We start from the raw sequence: 23,389 nt of genomic DNA on the forward strand, positions 1-23,389 counted from the left end.
ATGCTTTTGAATACTGTATTCAAGCTTCTGAATAAAGTAGCATCTGAATAACGTATTCTATTCATCCGTATTCATAACGTATTCATGCGTATTCATAACGTATTCAAGCCTCCGATTAACGTCTCCAACTTTTTAAAATAACACCGTTAGGCTGGTAGACAACAATGCAAAGACTTACGGGTTGGTAAAAAACAACAAAAAAAACAACACCTTTCTCTTTTGTTTTACAGAGGTCTCTGACTTCGACCTGGACGGAGATAGTGTTCTAGACAAGTCAGAGTTGCAGATGTCTGGTGTTGATGAGCAAGACATAGACGACCTGAGGCAAAATGTCAACCATGACAGTAAGAGTTCACGTTTAGTCATACAGAAGACTTAAACAACAACAACAACAAAGTAATTGATTGACTGACTGAATAAATGAATGAACGAATGAATGAATGGATGGATGGATGAATGACATACTAACTCAATGACTGATCAACCGAATGAATGGATGGATGGATGGAATGATGGATGGACGGATTAATGAATAAATGAATGGATGAAATTAATACAGCCAGCCTCGTTGCTGTAGTAGCTAAGCCATATAATATAAGATACCAGCGTCGTATCCTGCTATCGGTTCTCACCCACTGTGGGATCGATCCACATCAGTGTCCCACTGACCGATTTCTCGTTGCAGCCAGTGCACCACGACTGGTATTTCAAAGGCCTCCTGGTGGTGCATATAAAATATATCTTGCTACTAATGAAAATGTAGCGGGCTTCCTTTTTAAGACTATATATGTTAACGTTACGAAATGTTTGACATCCCATAGCTGATGATTAATAAATCGATTCAAGTGTGTCGCTATACAGTTATATGTCAGTTGCAGTCCTCTTACAGATGACGTATGAACGAGGTATAGTTCAGAAGTATCAGTCCTCTTTCAGGTGAAATAAGACCGAGGTGTAGTTCTGGGAAGTATCAGTTCTCCTACAGGTGAAATAAGTACGAGGTATAGTTCAGGGAAGTATCAGTCCTCTTACAGGTGAAATAAGAACGAGGTATAGTTCTGGGAAGTATCAGTCCTCTTACAGGTGAAGTATGAACGAGGTATAGTTCTGGGAAGTATCAGTCCTCTTACAGGTGAAGTATGAACGAGGTATAGTTATGGGAAGTATCAGTCCTCTTACAGGTGAAGTAAGAGCAAGGTATAGTTCAGGGAAGTATCAGTCCTCTTACAGGTGAAGTAAGAACGAGGTACAGTTCAGGGAAGTATCAGTCCTCTTACACTGTAGGTGAAGTATGAACGAGGTATATTTCAGGGAAGTATCAGTCCTCTGACATGTGAAGTAAGAACAAGGTATATTTCAGGGAAGTATCAGTCCTCTTACAGGTGAAGTAAGAAGGGGGATAGTTCAGGGAAGTATCAGTCCTCTTACAGGTGAAGTAAGAACGAGGTGTAGTTCTGGGAAGTGTCAGTCCTCTTACAGGTGAAGTAACAACGAGGTGTAGTTCAGAGAAGTATCAGTCCTCTTACAGGTGAAGTAAGAACGAGGTGTAGTTCAGAGAAGTATCAGTCCTCTTACAGGTGAAGTATGAACGAGGTATAGTTCAGGGAAGTATCAGTCCTCTTACAGGTGAAATAAGAACGAGGTATAGTTCTGGGAATTATCAGTCCTCTTACAGGTGAAGTATGAACGAGCTATAGTTCTGGGAAGTATCAGTCCTCTTACAGGTGAAGTATGAACGAGGTATAGTTCTGGGAAGTATCAGTCCTCTTATAGGTGAAGTAAGAACAAGGTATAGTTCTGGGAAGTATCAGTCCTACAAAAGTAGGAAGGACGTAACAATGGAAGTCCTCTTACAAGTAAAGTATAAACGAGGTATAGTTCAGCGAAGTATCAGTCCTACAAAAGTCGGAAGGACGTAAAAATGGAAGTCCTCTTACAAGTAAAGTATAAACGAGGTATAGTTCAGCGAAGTATCAGTCCTGGACTCCTGATACAGAAGTAGGAATGATATATGAATGGCAGTCCTCTAACAGGTGACTTTTAACAAGGCATAGTTCTGGCAGCTAACAGTCCTACAAAAGTAGGAAGAATGTATTAGTGGCAGTCCTCTTACAGGTTAATTATGAACGAGGTATAATTCTAGGAAGTAGCAGTTCTCCTATAGAAGTAGAAGATACGATGGTTTAGTCGTTCAGAGTTCCCCACTTTGTCTTAATTACCGACTACCTGGGTTGGGGTTTTTTAAATGTTTTTAACCTACAGGTGAATCCGACTTGACCGCAGAAGACATGACGAGAGCGTCTCAATTAATGGAGGAGAAATAACTCAGTGTTTTGAGGTATATTTCCTTGTCACGTGCACTGATGTAAAATTCACTATGCCCTTCTAATTTGATTTTCATTCAGTTTATAAATAATCGTAATGCAACACAAAGTCATACGTGCAATTACTAGTACAAAACAAGAAAGTTTTTAATTTAGCCTGCATATAACGTGAAATTTGATTGACTTGCTAAATTTATTATATATGTGTGCGTGCCCCCCCCCCCCCCCCCACCCTTCCACTTTTTGGCACCTTCCTACGCCACTGAAAATGTACTGAGTGAATCGTAAAATAAAACATTTCCCCCTTCCTTCCATTATATACCACAATATCGATGACTAGTGGGATACATGTGGCTTCCAGGTAGCTATATAGCTCGTTAAATATGTACATGGGCGGATCTAAGGGTGGGGACCAGGAGGTCCTGCACTCTCCCCCCAAAAAACAAAACAAAAAACAAACAACATTCAATGCCTTTTTTTTATGAACAATGTGTATACAATGATCATTTTACCTATCTTCTGTTGAAGTGCCCTTTTTAGTTGGTCCGTGTCATTCGACCTCTCCTTAAATTACTTCCTGGGTTTGCCTTTAAAGTCCGTTTCTGGACAAACTAAGTGTATATTGTCCAGTAATATTTTGTTGAGTTATTCAGTAAGTGAGCTTCTGTGCGATCCTCCCTTCAACAATTAAGTCTGTGATTTAGGGGAACCACGTGAGCCAGTCTACATATTTACATAGTTCTACGCCAAACCTTGGGGGTAAACTTGAACATTCTTTCTTTTGAACGATTCTGTTCCTGAAACAAATTCGGCGATCCTGTAAAAATGTATGATGAGAAAATTGTGGTCTGTTAGAAAATTAAAACGCTCATAATACCCAAAATAACGCATATCTTACCTAATCCAGGAGAGATGTTGTTTAAAAATATTAATACACTATTCTTTAAATTTATTTGGTAGAACAAGCCTGAAAAATTAAAGCGCGATTTAATAACTCCAGATTATAAAGAAGGAGGCCTTAAAATGCCAAATTTAAAACATTTTATGACTGCTTTAAAGTGTTCATGGGTACGAAGATTGTTTACAAAGTAGGTAAACCTTTCAAAATCTGCTACAGGTATATCAATACCTGAGCTTACAATATATGGAGACTATTTTATAATGATGAAAATCAAGAAAATGTCAAATAGGTTTTGGAGAGACACTACTTAGTTGGTTAATACTAGAGAAGAAACATAACCCGTAAACTGTAGATGATATTTTATGGACCAACATCTGGCACAACACTGACATACTTTTTGATTATATACAAACATCATGTCAGCAAAGGTATTGTTTTTATAAATGATCTATTTGATGTCCATGGTGATATTTTATCATATGAACAGATATAAAAACGTACCATATAACTACAAATTTTATTAGTTATGTTTCGTTCATAAAATCTGTTAAATCATACATATATAACTTACTTACTTAGCTGGCTAAAAACAGAGAAAGAACTTAATCCTCAAACCGTAGATGATATTTTATGTATTAATATTTGGCTGAATGATAGAATACTCATTGATCGTAAGCCATTTCTATATAAAAACTATTTTGAAAAAGGAATTGTTTTTATAAACGACCTTATTGACGAAAAAGGTGATATTTTAAAATATGATCAGTTCATAAAAAATACAATATATCCACCAATTTCATTAGCTATGCTTCGTTAACAAATGAGTAAAAACGTACATATATAGTTTAGATGATTTGAAAGATAACAGATTTAAAATGGTTAATAACCCAATTATTCCATTTAAACTTAATCTTTTATTAAAAAGACAAAGACGATGTAAGGATATGTACAACTTATTAAACTCTAAATCCATAACTCCAAAATCGCAAGCTAAATACACCAATCAAGGTTTTATCTTTTCATCAAGTGAATGGGCAGAATATTATTTACTTCCTTTTCAGAGCACTCAGGATTCAACATTAATATGGTTTCAATATAGACTAGTTCACCGAATCTTAGCTACGAACACTTTCTTATATATTATTCACTATGCTGAGTAAAACATGTGTAGCTTTTGTAACAACCATCCAGAAACCATACCACATCTATTTTTCGAATCCAATAAAGTTCACAACTAATGGGTTGCAGTTCAAAACTGGATATTGACTCAGACTGGTATTATAATTAATTTCAATAAAGATAATGTTATCTTTGGTATTATTAATAACGAAAAATCTAACTTCCTTAACTGATTAATTATTAACTTAAAATATTATGTTTATGGAACTAAGATACAATTTTTTTTTTAGAAATCAAAGTTGTTAAAAATCTGTTGAAGCAAAAGTTTGAAATAGAAATATTTATTTTATATAAAAATTGCAAATACGAAATGTTTAATAAACAATGGGCTCCATGGGCTAATTTATTTAATGATAACGATTAAATAAAATATATGATGTTAGCTTAAGTTTGTTCTTGTCTATGGCTTGTTTGGAGATAGCGGAAAACAAGAAAAATAAACATACACCTCACGTATAACCTTATCTCGTCTTCTACCTCTTTCTCCCCTTTCTTATCCTCTCTCTTCTCTTTATAATATCCCAGATTAAACCAATTACATCTATGTATATTTACTACTCTTGTACCCACTTACATTGATGCCATTTTGCATATAGGTATGTGTATGTATGTGTGAATCTATGTATGTACATATGTGTATGTATCGGAGGACATCCGGGTACGTGTGTACGTATTTGTTTGTGTATGGATATATATGTTGTATATTTATTATATGTACAGCAATGATTTGGGGCTCCCATCCATGACACTGCTATGTTTGTGATCTGGGACAATAAAAAAATAAAAATAAAAAGATACAGAATTTTAATTTTGTTTAAATAATAAATTAAAGATTTATTCATTCATTAATTTATGTAGTTATTTTTTGTGTTTATATTAAGGCTTAAAATCTATTTTACTGTATACTTGTATTCCTAATAACGAGTAAAGAGTTGTAATCCTACTTTTGCTTTTACGCAAGCCCTGCAAAACTCTACGTTAAATGTTCCAAATATTTTCAGAAAACGAGGACGCCTTATAAATACGCAATGTCATTCTAATGTTTTCAGTACATACACTAGAGAGCAAATCAAACAAATATGTCACTATTCAAGAAATAAATCATAAGAACTGCGTCATTATTCAAAAGGGTTAACTATTTCCTTTTAACTAAAAAGCTATTTTAATGCAGGATATTCAATATTTTTTAAAATAAAATTTAAATAGCCTTTATTGGAAATGAAAACATACATAAAGGAAATTTTCCAATATTCGACTACAACTTGGTAATGCATTTTCGGTATGATTTTAACTTTTCTTTATGATAAAGTTAACCTCTTCAACAGGAAAGGTTAGTAGTTTCTAACTGCGTCTAGCATTTGGAAAAAAAAAAAATTTGCGCATGCGCCGTTCGACATTTTCAATTTTCAAAAACAACTACATGATAAATTATATATTTCTGAACTATGCACAATGGACGAACACTTTGTTTAATTTAATTATTTTTTTTAAAGGAAAAAATCAGTTTGTCCAGCGTTCCGGTCCACAGGGAACGTCTTTTTTCATACTATGAAATTTACTACATGCTGTTTATTTTTGAGCCGATTGTTTTATAAATTGGACACAAAAATAGTATTTATCTTTTATTTCCAAAACACTTTTACTTTTCTTCTTACGTCAAACCAAACTGGAATTATTAACCAAAAAAAAGAAGAAGAAAAAAACCCCACTTAAATTGTAGAAGGATGGGACGGACTATAGTAAACTTAATGGTTTTAGGGGTTTGTAAACTTTTGTATTTAGTTACTTACTTGTCTGAACTTTATTGTTAATGGAAATCTTCACTAACTGTGAAGAAAAACCTCACAAATGAACGACAAGCAGACGATAACAAATCGGATGTTAATTGCGCGAACCAAGCATAACGCAGTTAGGGACGTTGAAGATATACTCTTTACATTCCAGCAAAACATTTATTTTACCCAAAGTGCCATTATGCAGCTATGATGTTGCACAAGTCCCTTTAATTTTCAAATCATCTTCAAAAATATGCCAAGCTAGGAAAACGGCCTCTTCATCAAACGCATTGACACTGGTGTAACTAATGGTCATTGGTGTTACTCAGTACCTGGTAACACCAATGACAGGTAACACCAATGACAAATACTGTAAATCAGAAAATATTAGCGACCTTAAAATTTAGCGAAATCCATATCAGTGACATGTTAGCGACATAAAACTTTAGCGAGGTCGGCATATCATACATTAAAAAAACAAACGTTTTGCTTTGCTGCGACACTGCATCGGAAGTGATAATAGTTTTAATTATTGTGCCACGAACGGTAGTGTACATAGGATATGTGACTTTTTATTTGCCTTGGTTCTGAAATCCAATTTAATTGTTCACAGTTGATTAATTCAAATCGTTATTAAATATGTATACGTTTTAAGACTTGTTTGATTTTTGTTTTAATCTGACTTTAGTTTATATTTAGCGTCATGAAATGTTAGCGTTTTTTATGGCTTCGCTAAATTCGCGAATATTTTATGCTCGCCAACATTTTCTGATTTACAGTAAGTGCATAATTAATTCATGCTCTCTAAAGAAACAGTTGAGAAAACTGAAAAAGTGCATGTTATAGCAGACATACGATGGCTACAATAACATACAAAAAGTTTCTTAAAATTATTAACCATTACATAAATACCATCGTAACACCAATGACAGTGAATAAACCTACTTTTATATTTTGACAACACATTCATGACATTTAAAGAAAACTATTTACAATTGTTCACATGTCTGATATTTTTTTACAAATAAGTTCCATGGCCGATATCTACCGGTGTAATGTTTTATCCAGAGAGCATTTAGTTTCTTTTGTTTTCTCATAAGTATATATAGTAACACCAATGACATAAAACTCCAGGGACAAGCTTATATTGCCCACCATCTTTTGAATACGGAAAATATTTACAAGATTCCTTCTTTAGTGAGTAAGTCAGCCATCAGTACGTATTACATTAAAGATATTCAGTGTTATGTCTTCTGTTATATATTTTAACAGTGCATGTTATGTATAGTGTTATGCTAAGGACAGGTAACACCAATGACATTGACACTAATCTCGAATAAAATCTCTATCAAAGCTGATTACCAGAGAGGAAAAAATGCTACGACAGGATGATATTATTAATACGGTATCGATAAAGACAACAAATTTAGTTTTCTGTATATAAATAAAAAAAGAAATTGTGCAGGGACATAAAAGTGCAATCTAATTAAAATTAGCTCCACTATTAACACGAAACATGTCGTATACCCTCAGGATAATTCGAAATGTTTTCAAATTATTTTTAAATCACTGGCAGGATTCTGCAAGTAAGGTTTTTATTGGTGGACATGAGCTCCAACTGGCTAGTGTTAGATCCACATGTAATAGTGGAGCTAATTTTAATTAGATTGATAAAAGTGACACTTGCTGTAGAATGACTCATATGTGTTGGACACCTGTCGTCTGTACTTGTATTGTTATGAATCATGCATGCAGATGTAGCCTATCCCATTACCTCTTTCTAGTCAGTACAGTAGACCACATGTTTTGATACAATTATGTTGTAGTCATTTCTTGTTTATTTTGTTATGGCAAGAAATACAAACTTTTTTTTTGTCCATTTATAGTTAGTATTCTTATTTATTGCTTCAGAAGCAAATACTGCAATATTGAAATTCGTGGCAATATCCGCCCCTACTAGGTTGACCCAATGATGTGATATACATGTACCAGTTTGTGAAATTTTAAACTCCGACTCAAGCAAAATAGATTCGTTGATACCGAGTATACACTTTGTATCAAACAATCATTATGCTACTGTCTGAACTTGATATTTCAACTATGGCCATATAGAAAACCAATGGTCTAGTGACAGACGGTCATAACAGCTATGCATAGCAGTCACAACCTTCTGTTACCAGACCATGGATTTGTCACACGTGTAGTTCGGAACTTCCAGATCAGTCTGTGCACGCGAAACATTGATTAGAAAGAAGTGTTTTATTTAACGACGCACTCAACACATTTTATTTACGGTTATATGGCGTCAGACATATGGTTAAGGACCACACAGATTTTTTTTAGAGGAAACCCGATGTCGCCACATAGGCTACTCTTTTACGACAGGCAGCAAGAGATCTTTTATTTGCGCTTCCCACAGGCAGGATAGCACAAACCATGGCCTTTGTTGAACCAGTTATGGATCACTGGTCGGTGCAAGTGGTTTACACCTACCCATTGAGCCTTGCGGAGCACTCACTCAGGGTTTGGAGTCGATATCTGGATTAAAAATCCCATGCCTCGACTGGGATCCGAACCCAGTACCTACCAGCCTGTAGACCGATGGCCTGCCACGACGCCACCGAGGCCTGTCAAACATTGATTAGTGATCAAAACTGCTGTGTACACTAGCGGCATAAAACAATTTTCATTCGATGACTGAATGGAGAATATGCATCTCCTGCATTCTAGATTTTAAAAATAAATCGCAGGAACAAGCCCCCGGACCCCCATAGCAACTCTGGCCCTTTGGGACGTCGATTACGCACCCCCCCCCCCCCCCCACTATAAATTTCTGCGTACGGGCCTATATGGTTTCAATATAAAATAGTCCATAGAATTTTAACCACTAACACATTTTAACACATGATTCGCTATGTTGATTCAAGTATGTGTAGCTTTTGTACCAGTTACCCAGAAACCATACAACACCTATTGTTTGAGTGTAATAAGGTTAAGAATTTATGGGAATCGGTACAAACCTGGATACTGATTAAGGAGTTTTAATAAAATATGATTATGTTTAATTAATTATGTCTTTTTAAACTGGCTAATTATTAACATAAAATACTACGTGTATGTTACAAGAATTCAAAATAAATCTTTAAAAATCAACGCCGTTAAAAACATGCTTAAGAAAAATATGAAATACAAAACTTTATTCTGTATAAAACTTGTAATTACGAAACATTTAACAAAGTATGGGCTCCATGGTTTAATCCTTTCAATAATAATTAAAAGACTTGCACACAATATACTTTAGCATAAATGTTCACATAATTATTGTTTTACTGAATTATCTGTTTTGAGACAAGGAAAAAAAGGCATTCATGGGACAACAAGCATTAACAATAACGGTGATTTTGCTTCTCTTCTCCAGCATTATTATGTTGCTCTATCTTTTTCTCCTGCTTCCTCTTTTTTTTTTTCGCTTTTTTTATTTAAAATCCCATATGAGAAAAACACTCTGTGCGCATGTATATAAACTGTTGCTTTAATGTGTCATGCTATTTTGTAAGATGTATATATACAGCAGTGAATCAGGGCCCCAACCCTCACACTGCTATTGTGACCTGGGGCAACAAATACAATTTTTTTAAATGTATGATATTATGTTGTTCAACGGGGTTTTGTGTCGGCATATATGTATGACGTTAATCAAGAATGCAAAAGTAAATAATAATAATGATAATAATAATAATAATATAATAATAATAATAATAATAATAATAATAATAATAATAACTAGTCAATATGCCGAATGTAACATTTTCTAGTCGCACGAGCTTGTTTTCTGGATTATGAAAATCTACTAAATGTTGTTTTGTTCTATTTACATACAGGTGACTGTACACATCTGTGTTTGATGAAGAAGTGCAGACAACAATCTGACAAGTAGAGATCAAAGTTCATTCTATTAAACGCAGTCGCATAAAGTCGTGTTTTTATTTTTTATGTATACATCAATAACTGTTTACTACTGCCCATAATAATACAAATACTCTAAAAAGCAACACACCTAAAGAAACAAACAAAAACAAACAAACCAAAAACATACAAAGCGTCCAAAGCAAATTAAAATTAAAAATCAATTGAAAAATTAAACAATAAAAAACAAAACCGAAAAAAAACCCAATACTAGCCATCGTGGTAGTGGTGTAGAGAACCATGATATGGCGGCAATTGTGGTCGGGGGGGGGGGGGGGGGGGGGGGGGGGGGTTTGGGGTTTCTTTGTTTGTTTTGGGGTGTGTGGGTTTTTTGTTTGTTTGTTTGTTGTTGGGTTTTTTGTGTGGGGAGGGGGGTTGCTTGCTGCACGAAATCCACTTCTCTTTATGTCAGATCCATCCGCCACCATGTGCATACGCCTATCACAAATCAAGATGTAGGCCTGAAGTGGCTGTTTGTGAGTATTTCGTCGATTCAGTCTACAGTAGTCCCGGCCCTCAAATAAAAATCAATTACATTCATGAAGATTAAACTGTTTAAGTGATTACAGTCTACTACAGTAGTCCCCGCCCTAAAATAAAAATCAATTACATTCAAATGAAGATTAAACTGTTTAAGTAATTACAGTCTACTACAGTAGTCCCCACCCTCAATTAAAAATTAATCACATTCAAATGAAGATTAAACTGTTTAAGTGATTACCGTCTACTACAGTAGTCCCCACCCTCAAATAAAAATCAATTACATTCAAATGAAGATTAAACTGTTTAAGTGATTACCGTCTACTACAGTAGTCCCCACCCTCAAATAAAAATCAATCACATTCAAATGAAGATTAAACTGTTTAAGTGATTACAGTCTACTACAGTAGTCCCCACCCTCAAATAAAAATCAATTACATTCAAATGAAGATTAAACTGTTTAAGTGATTACCGTCTACTACAGTAGTCCCCACCCTCAAATAAAAATCAATTACATTCAAATGAAGATTAAACTGTTTAAGTGATTACCGTCTACTACAGTAGTCCCCACCCTCAAATAAAAATCAATCACATTCAAATGAAGATTAAACTGTTTAAGTGATTACAGTCTACTACAGTAGTCCCCACCCTCAAATAAAAATCAATTACATTCAAATGAAGATTAAACTGTTTAAGTGATTACCGTCTACTACAGTAGTCCCCACCCTCAAATAAAAGTCGATTACATCCAAATGAAGATTAAACTGTTTAAGTGATTACCGTCTACTACAGTAGTCCCCGCCCTCAAATAAAAATCAATTACATTCAAATGAAAATTAAACTGTTTCGAGGGAAAACAAAAACAAAAAGAAGAAAAATGTGTCGTGATTATTAGTACTTTTTAGAGGTTAGTTTTAATTTTTAACTCCAATGGAAATTAAAAAGTATAAATGTTAAATCAGATTTTATACCCAGACACTTTTATAATTATTTTAGTTATTATCTTTTAAAAGTAAATGTATAATTGATGTACAAGCAGAACTGTGTCAATAAATTGGTATTCAGTACATGTATGTCTTTTGTATTTTCTTTGAATTTAATAATTTATAAAATTTCAGTCAAGACTTCATTACCCCGCAAAACCTCACAATGACATAGGTTCCTTCCCCCACTGCAGTACACACACACACACACACACACCCTCTCTCTCTCTCTCTCTCTCACACACACACACACACACACACAAACTCACACATACAGACACACATAAACACACACACACATACACACACACACAAACATACAAACACACACATAAACACATATACACGCACACGCACACACACACACACACACACAAGCATAAACAACAAAAGAACAACTACCAAACATGTTATTGTTATAATGATGCTTCATAGTAAAAATCGTTAATTAGTAGTTATGAGAGGGCGGGACATACAGAGAAGTATTTACACCTTTTATTCGACTTGCTTTTGTTTGAGCTTCATGTGTACTTTGATTTTGGCCATTCGTCTGACTGTGTACAGTTTAACGACAATATAGACATCGAAAACTGATTAAATGAGTCAATGATTTCTATTGTAAGGGAGGAACAAGTGATTTTTAAATTATTACCTTCGTACAATCTATACCATTTGATTTTTTTTATGGCTTTTGTCAAAACTTCACTTTCCATGCCATCATGCCATGAGACGTATTTCACAGGAAAAGATTGATTTTACGTCAATCGTAGGCTCCGCATAGCTGTGATCGCTGGTAACACGTGTCAGCAAAGGTATCTGTTTACTACAACTGCATATGATTATGATTCGGTTGGAGCAGACAGTTATTTTAATTAATTTTAATGCTAACTATACAAAAACTTTATACATCGACAAAATTATGTTGTCTAATTTAATGGCGTGCAAGCAAAGTGGGGTCCGTGGTCCGTGAACCGCGAAATATAACTGGTCCAGAACGGCTGTCGGACAGTCGGTCACTTGACATCGCTGAATGTTATTGTCAATATCGATTGTGAAGTTATTACAATCATATATAACGTTTATTATAAATAAATAACATTTGCCATACGAAATTTATGAAACTCGTTTGGGATTTATTTATTACTCCTCACTATTGCTCGGGGAATAAAAAATTCCCAAACATTACGTATGACTTTACTGCTCATGAATAATCTCAGTGTATTGTATCCACGAAATGTTCATCCACTTGCAAAATATAAGCCACACAGTGAAAACTAGATGGTGTTTTATTTAATTTCTAGTTATGGATTAACAGTTAAAATTAATAACGATAATACAGATCATTATTGATGATAAATTTTTTTTATTTCCGATGCCGGGAATTGAACCCGGGCCACCTGGGTGAAAGCCAGGGATCCATTTTTTATCTTTTTATTCGTGAACTTCAATATTGCACATATATATAAGATTAACAAATAAAAAAAATAAAAACATTCACACATATCCACTCACATACTCTCACATAGAACCACTCACACATTTATCACACACACACACACACACACACACACACACACACACACACACACACACACACACACACATACACACGCGCGCGCGCGCAAACATTAAAAGAAAATTGAGGGATATTGATGTTATAATGTGAAATTTTAAAGAGAAATGCTAAATATAAATATCAGTTTTCAAGTGGGTATTTAAAAACTAATTCATCATTATTTAGATCAAGAAAAATATTATTTTTAATATATTTATTAATAAATACAGAAAATCAATTTTTAAAGCGATATTAATTTAAAAGTATTAGGAAGTACTGACGCATATAATGCTTAAAAAACTTAACAATATTAATATTTAACCCCCTTGATTCCGCTATTAAACGTCTCTTAAAAACTGATATTCTATATATTGAGAGCAAAGCATTGATGAATTTATTTGAGCATTTTTCTATTTTGAAATAACACCCAAAAAGCAATAATGTTTTTAACAATTCTAAAGAAAAACCATTATCTTTAAACATATAAATACATATTTCATGAAAAATAGAAATTAGATCATAAAGTTCATCACAATACAACAATAAATGACACATATTTTCTTCTTGTTTAAAACATACAGGACATTGGCTAAAAGCTAATTTATCGTATTTAAATAATTTAGAATATGTGAATATAATGTTATGTGCTATCTTAAAATATAAGTCAACAAATTCCGAAGTCTTATCACAATAATGTATAATTTTCCAAACTGGCTTCCAATCTACGACAAAACCCGAGTCATGCCATTTTTCTAAACAAGAAGGTACATTAAAATGTTGGGAAATTAATATAGAATATATTAATTTAACAGTAAATTTTCTTACATTTATAGTTTCATTATTATTAATTAAAAACAAATCTTTAACTTGTAATGAACTTTTAATATTATTTACAATAAGCTGTTTCCATTCATCAGGAAGCGAGTTCAGAATTATATTATAAGCAGTATAAATCTCAGCTGCTGACATATCAGGATGTTTTTCTTTAATAATTTCGACAATTGCTGATACCGGTAAACATCCTGGTACAACTTCATATCAATATCAGCCACAGTTATAATACCACTTTCAATAAAAGAATTAAAGCATAATAATTTATTTTTGTACTTAATAAATGGATTATGAAATATTGGCTGATATAATATTTGATCTAAATCTATAAAGAAAAAGCGTTCACGCTTTGAAATGTCACCCCATGCCAACAAAACCTCAGCATAAAAAGGGTTAATGTTAGCCAAAGCAGATTTATTAAAAACTATATTACATATGTTAAAAGATAAGTTCATATTCATGTATTTACCAAGAAATTCAGACATTATATGTTTCCAAACAGAACTGAAATCATTATTAAAATATTTGTTTAATAATTTAATATGAAAAGCCATTTTCTTTAAAGAAATATCTTGAATATTAAGCCCACCTGAACCTTTATTCCCAATAATAGTAGAATATTTTATTAATGGTACTTTATCATCCCACATAAATTTACAAAACAACTTATGCATTTCTTGTTCAACCCACCTAGGAACATGAATTGCACTAATTATATACCATAATCTAGAAGTTAATAAGGTATTCCACACTGTCGCTTTACCATTTAATGTAAGTTTTCTTTGTTTCCACATGTTAATGAATGAATTAAAATTTTCAATTTTTATTTTCCAATTCAATCTTTCGCAGAAAGCTTTATTTGGACCTAAATAAATGCCAAGAATTTGAACACAATCTTTATTAACAGCAACTGGAATGTTAAATGACAAATCGTTTTCAGCGGCTTTACCAAGACAAAGTACTTCTGATTTTTCAATATTTACTTTTGCACCCGTAGCAAGACAAAAATAATTGACAGTGTGAAAAACAACCTCAACAGACTGATCATCTTGTACAGTGATAGTAGTATCATCAGCATGCTGAAATAATAAAGAAATACCTTCATTGTTTAATTTTATTCCATTAATTTGTTGTTGACTTTTTAAAGGGACACACCCTAGTTACGGCTATTTGTTAACCATTACGGCGTTGTTTTTCGCTATTAAACCGTATTTTTCACAAATAAAATTACACTTTACTTACATTTTATTATTTAGAATACACATTTCCATTCACCTGAAGTGCTTTTTGGTAATCCTGATGTTTGTAAAACCACGAAATGCATTTTTTGCATTTTTTCACAAGACGTGCTGTCGAGAAAAAACCGTTAAGCAAGCGAGGTCCAATCTATTTTTGAGGGGATATTTCCATTTCAATGTCACAGACGTTGGTATATCACGTGACCGTTATCATTTTGGTTCGGTTTGTTTTCTCGTGCACGTTTCGCGCAATCAACATTCGATTTGTTGTTCATTTGTGAGATTTTTCTTCACAGTTCGTGAACATTTTCAGTAACAATAAAGTTCAGACAAGTAAGTGTCTCAATACAAAATGTTACAAACCCTTAAAACCAATAATTTTGCTAAGTCTTACGATATCTGGAGAGGGGATACAACCAGGACAGAACAGTTGGAACATGTCCAGGAGAGGTGAAACGAACGCACCCCAAGTCTGTGAAATTTGTCGTGACGTAGGCATTGTTGTGCTTCGAGCGACATCTACCGGTGACATCAGAATACTAACTTTCAAAATTATTTCAAGCAATTGGGATATGGGGATTCCCATGGTATTTATCGATATAAAACCTGCTTTTTCACTCCATTTGATAAAAACGTGATCTAAGTGTGTTACAGGTTTGTAGATTAACCAAATTATAATTTATTTTCGCTGGATGGAACTAGGGTGTGCGGCTTTAACAAGCTATTTAAAGGTTCAGCAACAATTACATAGAGTATCATCGAAATCGGACATCCCTGTCTAACACCTCTAGTAATAGGAAAGAAAGGCGTTAAATGACCATTAATTTTAACACTACTTTTAATATCATTATATAGTACTTTAATCCAAGAAATAAATTTATTACCAAAATTAAATTTATTCAAAACTCTGACTATAAAACTATGCGATACCCTATCAAACGCCTTCTCTTGATCTATTTTAATCAAAAAACCTTCCTGGTTATTCATATCTAATAAATCAATAACATCACGGACTGACATAATATTATCAGCTATATTCCTACCCGGAACACAACATGTTTGTTCAGGAGAAATAATAGATGACATAACTAATTTTAAACGATTTGCGAGAACTTTAGGTATAATTTTATAATCAACATTTAAAAGACTTATTGGCCTAAAGTTTTTAAGATTAGTTTTATCCCCTTTTTTCTTATAAAAAAGACTGATAATTCCTTTTTTCATACTACGTGATAAATGTTCTTCATTTTGAATTGACATAACAACTTTATGAAATAAAGATTTTAATTTCTCCCAAAATGTAAGATAAAACACAACAGTAAGGCCATCCATACCTGGTAATTTATTCCTATTCATCCTTTCCATGCTTTTGTTAATTCTTCAATCGATATATCATTATCACAAGTTTCACTTTCAGAGTCAGTTATTCTATTCGAAATTAAATTTAAAACTTCTTCTTCTTTAATTACATCTATATCTTCTTTGGTATATAATTTAGAATAAACGCCATTTGCACATGCAAGTATATCTTCTGTTTTCCTAGATAATCCATTAATTGTATTAAGTTCTTTAATTGAATTTGATTCTTGTTTTGATTTTTCTAAATGAAGAAAAAACGTTGTATTTTTATCAGACTCAAAATTCCATTGCACTTTAGATCTTAAAATAGCACCATTACATTTAGATTGTTCCATTAACTTTAAATCCTCTTGTAAAATGTGCAAATATGTTAAATCAGGTTTTTTATTTGAAGCTAATTTAGAATATTCCCGTTTTAAAGCATTTTGAATAAAATAATATTTTTCATTTTCTAATTTACGTTTCTTTATAGCAAAATATGTTGCAAATTTTTTCATTTGAATTTTTAAATTATCCCACCATACAAGAGGCTCTCTCTAAAATAAAGGACAGTTACAAGCATTATCTATAACATCAGAAATCGCATTACAAAAAAGTTCATCATTCAATAACTCATTATTGAAAATCCAAATACCTTGACCCCTCTCCACACGAGAAAAATCTAGCTTAAGTGACACAAAATTATGATCACTAAAGGTGGTGTAAGATATATATGAATTGACAACAAAATGTAAAATATTTCTAGAAAGTAAAATGAAATCTATCCTAGATTGTTTTAGGACATTTTCGACAATTTGTGTCTTACTAAACTCTCTCTTTCCAGGATTTCTATAACGCCAAATATCTACAAGGTTAAAATCACAAAGAATAGATTGTAATACAATACTACTTTTCAAACTAAAAGTAGTAGTATTAATTCCAAGATCTAAAGAAGGATCAAATATGTCATTAAAGTCTCCAGCCATTATAGTATTTTTTGAATCTATAAAATTACTTAATTCATTGAAAACTAGATGGTGTTTTATTTAATTTCTAGTTATGGATTAACAGTTAAAATTAATAACGATAATACAGATCATTATAAATGATTTTAAAAAAAATTCCGATGCCGGGAATTGAACCCGGGCCACCTGGGTGAAAGCCAGGGATCCTTTTTTTTATCTTTTTATTCGTGAAACTCAATATTGCACAAGAAAAAGATTCACACATATCCACACACGTACTCTCACATAGAACCACCCACACATTTATCACACACACACACACACACACACACACACACACACACACACACACACACACACACACATTCACACAAGCATACGCAAAAATTAAAAGAAAATTGAGGGATATCGATCTTACAAGCTAATGTTAATTTTTTAAAGATATATACTAAATATAAATATCAGTTTTCAAGTGGGTATTTAAAAACTAATTCATCATTATTTAGATCAAGAAATATATTATTTTTAATATATTTATTAATAAATGCAGGAAATCTATTTTTAAAGCGATATTGATTTAAAAGTATTAAGAAGTACTGTCTCATATAATGCTTAAAAAACTTAACAATATTAACATTTAGCCTCCTTGATTCCACTATTAAAAGTTCTCTTGAAAACTGATATTCTGTATATTGAGAGCAAAGCATTGATAAATTCATTTGAGCAGGTTTGTATTTTAAAATAACACCCGAAAAGCAACATTTTGTTAAATATTTCTAAAGAAAAACCAGTATCCTTAAACATATAAATACATAATTCATAAAAAATAGAAATTAAATCATAAAGTTCATCACAATACAAAAATAAATGACACATATCTTCTTCTTCTTCTTTAAAACAAACAGGACATTGGCTAGATGATACCTTGCCATATTTAAATAATTTAGAGTATGTGAAAATAATGTTTTAAAATCCAAGTCAACAAATTCCGAAGTCTTATCACAGTAATGTATAATTTTCCAAACTGGCTTCCAATCTATAACAAACCCCAAATCATGCCATTTTTCTAAACAAGAAGGTAATTTAAAATTTTGTGAAATTAGTAAGGAATATATTAATTTAACATTAAATTTACTTACATTTATTGTTTCATTATTATTAGTCAAGAACAAATCTTTAACTTGTGACGAATTTTTAATATTATTTAAAATAAGTCGTTTCCATTCGCCAGGAAGCGAGTTCAGAATTACATAATAAGCAGTAGAAATTTCTGCTGCCAACATATCAGGATATTTTTCTTTAATAATTTCGACAATTGCAGATACCGATAAAAAATCCCGGTATAACTTCATATGCAATATCAGCCACCGTTATAATACCACTTTTAATAAAAGAATTAAAACATAATAATTTATTTTTGTAATTAATAAATGGATTATGAAATATTGGCTGATATAATATTTGATCTAAATCTAAGGGGAAAATGCGTTCACGCTTTGAAATGTTGTCCCATGCCAACAAAACCTCAGCATAAAAAGGGTTAATGTTAGCCAAAGTTGGTTCATCAAAAACTATATTAAAAATATTAAAAGACAAGTTCATATTCATGTATTTAGCAAGAAATTCAGACATTGTATGTTTCCAAATAGAACTGAAATCATTATTAAAATATTTCTTTAATAATTTAATACGAAAAGCAATTTTCTTTAAAGAGATATCTTGAATATTAAGCCCACCTGAACTTTTACTCCCAATAATAGTCGAATATTTTATTAATGGTATTTTATCATCCCACATAAATTTACAAAACAACTTCTGAATTTCTTGTTCAACCCACCTAGGAACATGAATTGCACTAATTATATACCATAATCTAGAAGTTAATAAGGTATTCCACACTGTCGCTTTACCATTTAAAGTAAGTTTTCTTTGTTTCCACATGTTAATCAATGAATTAAATTTTTCAATTTTTATTTTCCAATTTAATCTTTCGCACAATGCTTTATTTGGACCTAAATAAATGCCAAGAATTTGGACACAATCTTTATTAACAGCAACAGGAATGTTAAATGACAAATATTTCTCCGCGGCTTTACCAAGACAAAGTACTTCTGATTTTTCAATATTTACCTTTGCACCCGTAGCAAGACAAAAATAATTGACAGTGCGAAAAACCACCTCAACAGACTGAGCATCTTGTACAGTGATAGTAGTATCATCAGCATGTTGAAATAATAAAGAATTAAATTCATTATTCAATTTTATTCCATTAATTTGTTGCTGACTTTTTAACAAGCTATTTAAAGGTTCAGCAACAATTACATAGAGTATCATCGAAATTGGACATCCCTGTCTAACACCTCTAGTAACAGGAAAGAAAGGCGTTAAATGACCATTAATTTTAACACTACTTTTAATATCATTATATAGTATTTTAATCCAAGAAATACATTTATTACCAAAATTAAATTTATTCAAAACTCTGACTATAAAACTATGCGATACCCTATCAAACGCCTTTTCTTGATCCATTTTAATCCAAAAACCTTCCTGGTTATTCATATACTCTTCAAAAAAAGAAACGCAAAAGGGTACAAATGGGTTATAACTCCGATTTTATGTTTCCTACCGGTTCATGCTTTGTGAATATAAGGTCATTGCATGTCCCAAACACATTCCCACGGTTACATTCGATAAAACGCAGCTACTGTACAATAAAGTTCCAAAATGTGAATATTCGTAAAAACGCAGCCACGTGCAAACCATGTCACCACTGCACGTGCGTTGTCTGCACGTGCAACATGAACACCGACAGTATAAAAGTGCAGGGTGTTCGCTTGCCTGGCCTCTGTATCTGGCCGACAGTTGACAATCCAGGACATGCCACGTCTCAGTGAACCGCAGAGAAACAATGCCATCGGCCGACTAGACACAGGCGAATCTAGAACGGCCGTTGCCAGGGCATTCCATGTGTCCCCAAGCACCATCTCCAGACTGTGGGACCGTTACCAGCAACATGGATCAACACGTGACCTCCATAGATCCGGTCGACCACGGGTCACTATCCCTGGGCAGGACCGCTACATCCGGGTACGCCACCTTCGGGAACGATTGACTACTGCCACCTCCACAGCCGCAGCAATACCAGGTTTGCGCAGGATATCCGACCAGACCGTACGGAACCGCCTACGTGAGGTAGGAATTCGTGCCAGACGTCCAGTTCGAGGTGTCATCTTAACACCACAACACCGTCGACTCCGACTGCAGTGGTGCCAGATTCATCGACAATGGCCTCAACTGCGATGGAGACAGGTGTGGTTCAGTGACGAGTCCCGATTTCTGCTCCGACGTCATGATGGAAGATGTCGCGTGTATAGGCGTCGTGGTGAACGTTATGCGGCAAACTGCGTGCAGGAAGTGGACAGATTCGGCGGGGGTAGTGTCATGGTGTGGGCAGCCATCTCACACACTGGCAGAACTGACCTGGTCCACGTGCAGGGCAACCTGAATGCACAGGGCTACATTGACCAGATCCTCCGGCCACACATCGTTCCAGTTATGGCCAACGCCAACGCAGTGTTCCAACATGACAACGCCAGGCCTCACACAGCACGTCACACAACGACTTTCCTACAGAACAACAACATTAATGTCCTTCCTTGGCCATCGATATCACCGGATTTGAACCCAATTGAGCATCTATGGGACGAGTTGGACCGACGCCTCCGACAGCGACAACCACAGCCCCAGACCCTGCCCGAGCTGGCAGCAGCCTTGCAGGCCGAGTGGGCCACCATCCCCCGGGACGTCATCCGTACTCTGGTTGCTTCAATGGGCAGGCGGTGCCAGGCAGTTGTCAACACACGCGGAGGCCACACCCGGTATTGACTCCAGATGACCTTGACCTTGGTGGTGTGTCCTATCACTTACTCACAATGGACTAGAGTGAATTGTGAACAATCCTGCAACATTTGGTAATTATCGGACTCACCATTCAATAATTAAATCAATTCTCCAAATGTTACGACAATGTGGTTTTGCGTTTCTTCTTTTGAAGAGTATATCTACAAAATAAATAACATCACGGACTGACATAATAGTATCAACTATATCCCTACCCGGAACACAACACGTTTGTTCAGGAGAAATAATAGATGACAAAACTAATTTTAAACGATTTGCGAGAACTTTGGATATAATTTTATAATCAACATTTAAATGACTTGTCGGCCTAAAGTTTTTAAGATTTGTTTTATCCCCTTTTTTTTTATAAAAAAAGACTGATAATTCCTTTTTTCATACTACGTGATAAATATTCTTCATTTTGGATTGACATAACAACTTTATGAAATTTGTTTTTTAATTTCTCCCAAAATTTAAGATAAAACTCAACAGTAAGACCATCCATACCTGGTGATTTATTCCTATTCATACCTTTCAATGCTTTTGTTAATTCTTCAATCGCTATATCATTATCACAAGTTTCACTTTCAAATTCTGTTATTCTATTCGAAATTAATTTTAAGACTTCTTCTTCTTTAGCTACATCTATATCTTCTTTGGTATATAATTTAGAATAAAAGTCATGTGCACATGCAAGTATATCTTCTGTTTTCCTAGATAATCCATTAATTGTATTAAGTTCTTTAACTGAATTTGATTCTTGTTTTGATTTTTCTAAATTGAGAAAAAACGTTGTATTTTTATCAGACTCAAAATTCCATTTCACTTTTGATCTTAAAATAGCACCATTACATTTAGATTGTTCCATTAACTTTAATTTTTCTTGTAAAATTTGTAAATATGTTAAATCATGTTGTTTATTTAAAGCTAATTTAGAATATTCCCGTTTTAAAGCATTTTGAATAAAATAATATTTTTCAGTTTCTAATTTACGTTTATTAATAGCAAAATATGTTGCACATTTTTTCATTTTAAATTTTAAATTATCCCACCATACAAAGAGGTTCTGTCTGAAACAAAGGACAGTCACAAGCTTTATCTATAACATTAGAAATCGCATTACAAAAAAGTTCATCATTCAGTAACTCATTATTAAAAATCCAGATACCTTGACCCCTTTTCACACGAGAAAAATCCAACTTAAGAAACACAAAATTATGATCACTAAAGGTGGTATAAGATATTATGTATGAATTAACAACAAAATGTAAAATATTTCTAGAGAGTAAAAAGAAATCTATCCTATACTGTTTTAGGACACTTTGAACAATTTGTGTCCGATTAAACTCTCTCTTGTCAGGATTTCTATAACGCCAAATATCTATCAAGTTAAACTTATCAAGAACAGACTGTAATACAGTACTACTTTTCAAATTAAAAGTAGTAGTATTAATTCCAAGATCTAAAGAAGGATCAAATATGTCATTAAAGTCTCCAGCCATTATAGTTATAGCCATTATTGAATCTATAAAATTACTTAATTCATTGAAAACTAGATGGTGTTTTATTTAATTTCTAGATATGGATTAACAGTTAAAATTAATAACGATAATACAGATCATTATAAATGATAAAAAAAAAAATTCCGATGCCGGGAATTGAACCCGGGCCACCTGGGTGAAAGCCAGGGATCCTAACCACTAGACCACATCGGATGTTATATAAAGCAAATCACAGTGTATTAGTAGATTTATTTATGAAACACCTGAAGTGGAAGTAATTAAATGGTAAAAAGGAATGTTATTTAACGACTCACTTGACATTTTATTTTACAGACTAGGGGTCTGTGTCCCACTGGCATACACAGGATTTTAGACGGGGTGGGTGGAGGTGGCCAACCAACTTGTTTTTTGTTTTTTTTTCTGGGGGGGAGGGCCAACCGACATTATGT

General features: G+C 33.4%; 1 non-coding gene across 1 annotated transcript; it reads right to left on the reverse strand.

Moving 5' to 3' along the window:
- Positions 1–23,081: 23,081 nt before the first annotated feature.
- Positions 23,082–23,153, reverse strand: Trnae-uuc. Its single transcript has one exon. It is a non-coding gene; the product is annotated as a tRNA-Glu (tRNA).
- Between the last annotated feature and the right edge of the window lie 236 nt (positions 23,154–23,389).

The sequence above is a fragment of the Gigantopelta aegis genome, chromosome 4 (assembly GCF_016097555.1).
Source record: "Gigantopelta aegis isolate Gae_Host chromosome 4, Gae_host_genome, whole genome shotgun sequence".
Taxonomy (NCBI): Eukaryota; Metazoa; Mollusca; class Gastropoda; order Neomphalida; family Peltospiridae; genus Gigantopelta; species Gigantopelta aegis.